Here is a 10,564-nt window from a genome sequence, read left to right on the forward strand (position 1 = left end):
AGGGACAGCCAACAAAGATTGTCAAAAAAGCTCATGAAGAAAAGACCATGATTTCTGAAAACTTAGCAGAAGATCATCATGCTGTCATGATGATAGGCACGATTGAGTCAGCCGTGGGAGATGTTGAGTTGATCAACGCACCTCAAAGAAGACGACATGAAGCAGATGTTCACCTAGCAAAAGGTGAAGAAAAGGAAGAAGCGCTGACGATGATAAGAATTCAGCAACATAATCAAGGAGGAAAAGAGTGCAGCGCTCATCAAGAAGCTAATGTATGGGAGAAGGAGTTAGAGTTGCTGGAGAAATGGCTAAAAACACTAGTACCTAATGAAGACTGCAAGAATTTTGCAGTAAAAGAAGCAGAAGCAGGGGAGGAAGTTCACAACTGTGAACCTGGGCAAGGAAGCCTTATTAGAATAGATAATGCAGGGGAAAATTTTGAAAACTCTTTGAAGGAGTTAAATCAGCACACTGAAGTGTTGATGAAAGAAAAAAGTCCAGCACAGCAAGGAGACACACAGTGTAGATGTGTGAGACAGAGGAAAATGCAGCTAGACAGCAGCAACTAGCTAAAGCAGGAAGAGAGAATTAATGAAGATGACCAGCAAGAAGGTCGACTGGAAACAGATACTGAGAACATAAAGAAATTGAGGTTGCAGCAGACAAAAAGGCAAAGGTTGGTAGCATCAGGAAAGGTGAATAGTCAAGTATTAAAAGATTTTTAGCAAGTTAAAAGAATTTGTCCAAATGGTCCTGATGCCACCCAAAAGCTTGAAGAGACCGAAACAGCGGTCAAAAAAATTAGATTTATTGAGGCCACCTCAAAGAATGATCTGGTGAATCATTCGGTTGTTGAACCCATTGATTTACATTCAATAAAGGTGGAACGACAGCATGAAGTAGAAGGAGAAAATGTAACATTGGAATTTATAAAGGATGGATGACTTCAAGAATCAGGACAATATACGCAGAAGGTGTGCGTCTCAAATGTTATTGCAAATAAAAGAATTGTTGGAGGCGATACCATCGTTGGTTGACATCAACATTCCGAATGGAAAGCGATTCACTGTTTGTGATGACATCCATGTTGAAGATATGCTTGTGCTATTCGTATTCAAGTGTAGGTGTCCAACTGAACTCTATTTTGCAAGAGGAAACCGTGAAAGCAAGAGTATGAACCAGATTTATAGTTTTGAGGGCGAAGTCAAGTCCAAGTACAGCGGAAGTATGGTTGAGCTTTTCACTGAAGCGTTTTGCTGCATGCCTTTGGCTCATATCCTCCATGACAAGATTTTTGTTGTTCGTCAAAGTCCTTTTAGCGTTGATGGTATAAGACTGGAAGATATCAAAGAAATTGTTCGATTCCGCGAGCCCCCTGAAGAGGGTTTGATGTGTGGAATACTTTGTAGCGATCCACAGCTCCATAAAGGGCGTGGACCCAGCGAACGAGAGATTGGTTTGTCTTTTGGAGAAGATGTGACCAAAAGGTTTTTCGAAGAAAACAATCTTGCGCAGGTGGTCAGGACTCATGAAGTTAAAGAGGAAGATGAAATTGAACACAACGGCAAACTTATTACGGTGTTTTCAGCTCCAAACTATTGTGACCAGAGAAGGAAGATGAAGCAGGAAGCAGCTGACATGCGGCCTAAACGGAGGAGCAGAGCATATGGACAACTTCAGGGCAAAGTCTGGGATCCAGAAGGAATTTTGATTTTTCTTCATACCTTTTTGAAAGCACATGATCAGGAGATCATGAATGTTTTCAAGCGTGAGAGTCTGATGCAGGAGCATCTAGACCGGGCCAGCAATGTGACAGGGTGGTCACATGTTGTGGCTGAATGCAAGACTTGAGGAAGGCTTAGTTGTTAAATTTGAGTTAATTTCAAAAAGGGTAGGTAGTTAAAAGTGGTCTAGTTTAGTTAAATGATGATAAAGATGAGTTATAACTGAATAACTAATTCTTCATGTGTGGGAAGAAGTAGTTAGGTATGACTGATGTATAACTTCCTTTTGGGGAGGTAGAATAGGGGGAGAGGAAAAGGTGAGGGCTGGACAGCCAAAAAGCTTGTAAGCCTCCAGGCAATTGTAAGGCCCATGAATGTTGAATATCTGGGCAGAACAGTTTGTAAGTATTTTCTTTATTAATATGATAAGTGTGTTTCAGAGCTTTATTGGTGGATTTAGAAATTGGGCGTTTAAATTTATGTAACTCGGAAATCGAATTGCCTGATACATTTGTTAGAAACCTTTTAAGACCGAATTTATGAGTTAAAGAACTATGTGAAGAAGAACCAAAGATAATTCTGATTTCGTGGTGAACTGGCAGAACTCTGTTTCTGTTCGATTGAATTCGGTTGGTTGTTGACTGCTTTATTAAGTTGAATGCAGATTTGGAAGTCGAATGATGGCAAATTGATGTGGATGCGTTGAAATGCCGAAGAAAAGTGTTTTACAGTTGCAAAATTGAGTGGTTGTATACGTTGTGTCAATTCAGACATAAATGGTACCATATCGATTAAAATCGATTTTAATATCATTGTAATTGCAGAATGTGGCTCGGACCTGGAAATGGTGCAAGAGGTTAATCCATTTGATGGATCATATCCTAACTCAGACGAAACGTTTGATTGCCAGATGTGATAAATAATGCAGAGGTTAAATTATATAATTGCCGGAATGATGTTTTGCAGAAGTGGCAGATTCGACGGATGAAGACAGATCAATTTACATAAATTGATGCTAATTTATGTTAAAGTTCCTACACAAGGAGTCAAGGGCGCAGAGAAAGCGTTGTCAATTCGATGATGGATGGATGGTAAGTCAGTGGGATGTTGAGATTCAAATTCGTTATAAACTTTATGCAATGACTCAGTTTATGCAGAACGCTGGAAGTAAAAACTAAGGGTCAAATGATATTTGAATAATAACCTTTTTATGAAGATTGTTGAGTTTGTGACTTTTAATGCATATGATTGAGGAGCTTCCGCAATTCAGGTGTGTGAATATTGCCTGAAGGAGTCTTATCTGGGCAAATTTTTGGAGATGCATGAGAATGGGAAAGATCCTGGGTTATGCAGGGTGTACCTGCATCAATATGACAATAAACCATGCCCTGTGCCAATTTATTTCCAATATATATCTCACATTTTGGATTGCTCTCTGTATGGGATTCTTCTTGATTGGAACTGGTAATATTTATTGGCTTAAGCTTTGATTATAGTTTGGATGGCCTTCCTTACCATAAGTCAAGCCTTGCAGAAGAGCTTTTAGTTGACTTAGTTGAAAGGTAATATGAAATTTAAAGCCTCGGTCAGATTCACCAGAGTTTTTACGAAATTTAAAGCCCCGGTCAAATTCACTGGAGTTTTATAAATAATATTTTCAATTTCTTAATAAAATTAAGATTTTCAGTTTCATAAAAAAAATTGACTAGAATTATAGATACTAAGTCATCTGCGAGAAAAAAACAAAAATAGATAAATTTGTTTGAAATTTAAATTTTAAAAGGAGCAAAGATGACCTCAATGTAGTCCATATGGTCTGTACCCAACTCTTCCATGATTAAATTTGTGTACTCTTCAACTTGTTCTGTGAGCTTCGTAAGCTTGTTAGTTGGGCATAATAACCTAGGAGATCGTTTTCCATTAAATTATTGATTCAAAGATTTTCAATAAGGCATCCATGTGTCATATTGTATATTATTGATTTTATAAGATATTCCCAAATTTCCTGAGTAAAAATCTTCAAAGTAGTTTCATCAGCACTAGGCTTTCCAATTTTTTTTGGTACTCTTTCTCAAGTTTTGAAAAATGCACATTACAACCATAGTGTCAGAACATGTTTCAATGTACTTACCTAGCCTACAAATAACTAATCAATTTATTTGATTCTGATATATGATCAACAACCAAACTACTCAACACCGTGAAATAGACCAATTTACACTAAAACAATATTGAAATTTTATGATTGACATATTCATTATCAATATTTAATTAACCATGGAAACAAAAACAAAGCATGATGTTATGTTGAAGATTACAACAAAATGGTATCCAAACCTCCATGGAGCATCTTTGCAAATATGTACGAGAGAGGTTTCAAAATTTTAATGATTCCCATAATCCACCATTAAAAAGTGAATCAACAACATATAATGACTTATGCAAGCTAGCATTGTTTCTTGAAAAATAATCAATCACTTTTATCTATAACAAGTTAAACGCAAATAGCATTAACCACCAATAAATATAATAGCAGAAGAATGTTGTAAGCATTGACAATGTCACTTCAGTAAATCACAAAAAATCCACCAAGTGTCGAGCCATCCACAACATGTTTCGCAAATAGCATTAACCAGAAATAAATATAATAACTGAAGAATGTTTTAAGCATTGACAATGTCAGTTCACCAAATCACAAAAAATCCACCAAGTGTCAAGCCATCCACAACATGTTTCTTCACAGTGCCTTTCACGTCTTGGCTGGAAAAATTATGGATCAACGCATGTCTTCTCATGCAACCTAATTATTCCATGTTATGGGCATACTAGGGAAGAGTAGCAAAGACAGAGGAAAATAAATTTAAGGGTTTGATGCTTATTTATTCATTTTATTTGAATACTGGTTGTTTTGAATTTTGGAGCTATGTACATTTCCCAAAGAATGCAACTTAGGTAAGAGACAAGATTACTACGCAAGAGAATGCCAAAAATCCACCAAAGTGTCAAGCCATCCGCAACATGTTTTTTCATAGTGCCTTTTACATCTTGGCTGGAGAAATTATGGATCAACGCATGTCTTATAAAGCAACCTAATTATTCCATGTTATGGGCATGTTAGGGAAGATTAGAAAAGACAGAGGAAAATAAATTTATGGGCTTGATGTTTATTTATTCATTTTATTTGAATACTGGTTGTTTTGAATTTTAGACCTATGTACATTTGCCAAACAATGCATATTAGGTAAGAGACAGGATTACTACGCAAGAGAATGCCATTCAGAAAGGATAAATGGCAACAATCCTGAATTATTATTAATATTAAAATAGTGATTTGAGGTTATTCCTAATGGTTGTCAGAGGAAGGAATGTAATCCTCTCTACCAGATTTAATTCAGACAATTGGCATGGATAATGTATATGTATATATAGAGAGAGATCAATAAGATTCAAAACTCAAAGACCCACATTGGCTATAAATCGATCATCCACAGCACAGTCAGATTTCACAGAAAACTTTAGTGTTAAAAGAAAAATCACTTTTGATGAATGATGATGTTGAATGTGGAGAGTAACCTATATACGGGACCATAACATAAACATGAAAATCAAAATAATAGACCAACTATATCATTAGCAATATCTTAACAGACAGCAAGAATATGAACGAACCAGTGGGAAATAGTCGAGGATGATGAAACCTAGCTGTCGAGTTGAGGCAGCCTTGTTATGTTGAACCTCTATTTTCATTGGTAGATTTCAATGCCTAGTTTCGTTAAAAATATATCACCATCCAAAGCATTGTAGAAATGGAGAAAAATATAAAAGACTTTTCATGGAGAAAAATGAATCACACAAAGATAATGTACATAAAATTTAAAGTTAAAATAACAAACAAATCGTAGTAATGTGTGAAATTCAAATTATTAGAAACAAGCAAGCCGACAATGTAACATTTTACCAAAACTGCAAGCTCATAAACTTATCAGAAATCCTATAATGATTATTAGGAATCATAATCCTACCCATCGTTATGTCTTTTATTGCGTGGCATATGTGATCCATGTGAAGTGCGCATTCACTAATTAAGAAATCCTTTCCTATTATTAATATTTTGATATTGTACCTATGTGAAGAAGGATTAGGTAAAATGAATCCCCAATTAGAATTATGAGATCAATGTTCGAATTGCGGGATCAATGAACAAAATACTAATTCATGGGAAATGTCTTATGGGATCAAGACACGGACCGAAATTCATGAAAAAATCTATAACAAAATATTAGGTATGGAGAAATGGTTTCATAATTCACATAAATACCTGCACAAGTACATTACTCAGAGGTTAGGTTTCCCCTCAGTTATCGTATGCGAGGTGTTTCCATTAACAGTCTCTAGAGAGAAAACAAAAGAGAAGGAAAAATAACTTACTAGAGATCCAAGTGTCAATGTCGTGTTGCCTTTGAGCGCTGGATGTGGATGCCGAATTTGATAAATCCATGATTTCCCCTTATAGAGATAGATCAAAATATGCCACACCCAAGAGCATGAACTTGAACTCAAGGAAGGGAGGAGGGAAACAAATTATGACCTCGAAACACTCCTCTTCTTCTTTGGTAGGACACAGACCCCCATGAAATTTTGGCGATTGAAGCCTCGAATAACACACAATACCAATCTCAACAGCTTAACCAAATACAAACCAATCCTCTTCTGTAAAGTGCAACCGGTTTACAATAAACACCAGTCTTGCTGCTTTCAGTGTTAATTGATCGATCCTTATTAAATGTTCTCTCGCCCGTGCATTGATACGCTTGTGCCGAGTTGAGTATGACGTCTAACGATAGATTTGAGAGGGAGACGTGAATACAATTTCTAGTTAGTTATTTAGTTAGTCAGATAGATGGTGGATTCAATGGCTGAATACAATTGAATTGTCTAATATCAAATCAAAAGGAGCATAGCCAAAATAGCAAAAATATGAGGGTACTTCTTCCCACACGAACGCCTTATCGCATAATTAAACGTTTTAAATTAATTTGAAAATTAATTATTTAATATATATTGTCATACGCACACACATGTTCAATTAATATTAATAATCAAAAAATTCATTAAACTACTCGTGGTGTTGTTTCCCTCAAAGTTCTTTTTATAATTCTGTGCTTCAATTTAGATTTGATTGTAGAAACTATCTTTGACCACACATTAACAATTCTTCCTAGGATTACAATGAAGTCTATCCTTTGAGGGGAGATGAAGTGTTAAATTTTTTAATGTATCTTTCACAGTATTGGGGTTGTATGTCGATATGGATTCCCTACAACTTCATTATGTTTTTTATAATGAAATGTATGTACCATATATGTATGCATGGGCATGCATGTTTTTAGGGATGCATGAATGGCTTTAGAGTTTCTTTTATGGGTGCATGTATGGTGTAATAGATGCCTCTTTGGATGCATGCATAGCTCTAAAACTAAGAGTGCATGTGGGGAATCATCAATTTGAGACTTTGTCATATTTGCATCGTTAACATCATGAATAATAGAGGAATCAAAGTCCTCTTCTAAGTTTTCCCAAGCACAGTCTCCATTTGTAGAAAAGTCTTGATCACCAACAGAGGAAGAAATTGCCTTGTTTGTGGTATCTTCATTATTATACATGATAAAATTCTCATATGCAACAACTTCGTCAGTAACAAAAGAAGGAAATTATTGATGTGCAACACTATCTCAATAATATTTCTACACATTGTTGAAGAAGTATTCACTATTTTCATGGTTGTTATAACAGATCAATCTCTTTTTCTCCAGATAGTGTTCTTCTAGATCATCTTCATCACCATATAATACTTCCAATGTAGCCCCTCTTTTATCTGGTGATTCGATATCTATGATATGATAAAGAATATTACAAGATATAGGTAGACATAGTCTTTTGTAAGCCATGTTAGATTTATTAAGCCAATTGAACTTGTCAATTGGTTCTATCTCAATTCTCATGACTATCTAGCACAATCTTTTTTTCCTAAGACGAAGAAAGATAATTGGTGTGAATTCATAGTAATTGTATGGAGTGAGAATCGCAGAAGCTGGGAATTCCATTCATTCACCAACTCAATTCTCTGGTACTTTTCGACACTTTTGTGGAAAATTCTACAATTTTCAATCTCTGACCAATTTCTAACGCTTTGATCTTCAAACTTGAAAAAAATTGTTCATGCACCTCCTCCATCCTCCCTGCCGCTTTCATACCACGCTAATTTATTAGAGTTTTCATAGGTAATGACCTAGCAAGAGAATAATTACATAAAATTATAGGAATTGAGAAAAAATGGAAGAAAGAATGAGTTCTATATATGTAATAGTGATGAAATGCCCAATACATAAAGAATTTAAACTACCCTTAACTACATATATGCACTAAAGCTAACTAAAGCTAAGGGTGCTTTATGTTATTCTAATGTGCATGTACACCACATGCAATCACTAAAGGTAACGAGGGATAAGTGCTATTTATGGTTTTTTAATGTGCATATCCGCCAACACCAATTCCTCTCGTTATATCTATATATATATATATATATATATATATATATAGAGAGAGAGAGAGAGAGAGAGAGAGAGAGAGAGATAGATATATATTATTTTAAGAGAAATTGAGATTATGATGTAATATATCCATAACAAACAATAGAAATCATGATCAACCTTGTTTGAACAGAGTCAACCATGTGTAACCATAATCGAACATGATCATTTTTTACACAGTCCTCTATAATCATAATCATCCATGGTCAACATAGTCCTCTATAATAAACTGTGGTTTACCCCATTCAACTATATTCTACCATTGTCAACAATAATTGACCAAGGTCAACATGTGTAACATGATAAAATTTTATTATTGCTGTCAATCATGTTCTACCATAGTCAAGTATATCCTTTCATGGGAATCTATAGCCAACCATGTTGCGACATCATTTACATGGTCAAACATTCTCTATCATAATCAACATTGCCAACCATGGTAAAACATCGACACCGTTGATCAACCATAATCAAACAAGTTCATACATAGTCAACCATGGTGAATCATAGTATTGTCTTCCGTAGTTGACCATGGAATACCTTGGTCAACCATACTAAGCCATATTCAACCATGGTTAGTCACAAGAAAAGCATTAACAACCATTATCAACCATGGTCAACATGGGTAACACGATGACCATTATCAAATGTTGTCAACTATCGCTAACCACAATCAACTTTAGATATTCATGGGAAACCATACCCAACCACAATCATCCATGACAATACATGGCCAAATTTGGTGATAAATTGTCTGCATTTCCAAAATATGGTCAACTATGTTCAACATGGTCAAATGTAGTCAAATCATTTGTTAAATATACTATTTCATAGTCAACGATACAAAACAATGATTAACTAAAGTCAACATAGTCAACCATATTCAACCATATTCAACATGGTCAAATGTGAACATCATGGTAAACTAATGTGAATACATTCAACTCTCCTCAACCTTTCAACGTGCTCAACCATGGTTAATTGAAGCCAACATAGTCACTAAAAGTGAACATGGCCAACTAAAGACAACATGGTCAACTAAAGTAAGTATTGTCAACCATGGTTAACCATAGCCAACCATCGTCAACTATAGTTGGACATGGACAACCAAGGCTAATGATAATAATAATAATATAATTTTATGCTAATCACCAATCCAACCACCAAATTCATGTATGAGAAGCCCTTGTTTGTGCAACAAGAGAATTTTCTCTAAGAAACAATTTGACTACTAAATTCTATGGAGGTTGACATGCTCTATCCTCCTTTCGATTTGAACTCGTGACCTCTTGCAAGGAAACACATGCTCTTAAACATTAGGCTGACTCATACTATACTCCATGTTATTTATCCATGGCTAAATAAGGACAACCATAGTCAACCTTCTGTTGACCTTATTAAACCATTCTTTACCCTAACCTAACGATATTCAACCAAGGTCAAGAATAGTCAACAATGGTGTACTAATCCTCCCATGCACATTCATCATAAATTAACTCAATCATATTAGAAGTATTTGATATACTAAAAGTAGAAAATGACAATATGAACCATATTAAATATCATTGCCCTCATATATAATTATATTGAATTTTGGCATATAAATATTTTTTAATAAAATAATAATTTGTTTAAAAAACTAAATAAAAAAATATACATCTTTTTTGTAAGTTGATCTTCGTAGTAATTGTTAAAAATATTACACTCATGCCTAGCGTACCTTTTGTCTCTAGCATGGCACTTGGGAAACCGGGTGAGAGATAGAAGACTATGCACTCCAAAATAACACAACGAAACAAAAAATATTAAGATTTGTGCAAAGAATTAAAGGAAAGCTTGTTTGCATAGAAATGGGGGATTTATCAGTGTAATTTAGTCAAAAGAGTGTCATTAAAAATCCATAAGGTCATAGAAATATGTTTAAATAATTGAAAATAAAAACTTTTTTGGGGTGTAGAAATCCCAAGAGAACAAGCTAATAACCTAGAAATTAAACATCATAATCTAAAGAGAACTTGTGTCTTAGGAGGACAAGGAAGTGTCTAGGCCAATATGTTACTCCTTGCCCTTGGATTTCAATGGAATTGGGGAACTAGGGAGTGAACCCATCTCCAATTTCATTAACCAACCTTCAATGTCTTACATAACACTCTTTAGCTCGTCCAACTTTCACATGGGATTGACTTGATTTTGGCACTGATCTAAAAGAAATTTTCCAAGCATTAGTTTGGCATGCTAGTAGAGGTCCAC

General features: G+C 35.1%; 1 pseudogene; it reads left to right on the forward strand.

Annotated features, from left to right (window-relative positions):
* The first annotated feature begins 936 nt into the window (after positions 1 to 936).
* LOC149240206 (serine/threonine-protein phosphatase 5 pseudogene) lies at positions 937 to 1,851 on the forward strand (annotated as a pseudogene).
* The last annotated feature ends 8,713 nt before the right edge of the window (positions 1,852 to 10,564 follow it).

Source organism: Pinus tabuliformis, chromosome 8 (genome assembly GCF_031772625.1).
Source record: "Pinus tabuliformis cultivar Carrire ecotype Pingquan chromosome 8, CPIR1, whole genome shotgun sequence".
Taxonomy (NCBI): domain Eukaryota; kingdom Viridiplantae; phylum Streptophyta; class Pinopsida; order Pinales; family Pinaceae; genus Pinus; species Pinus tabuliformis.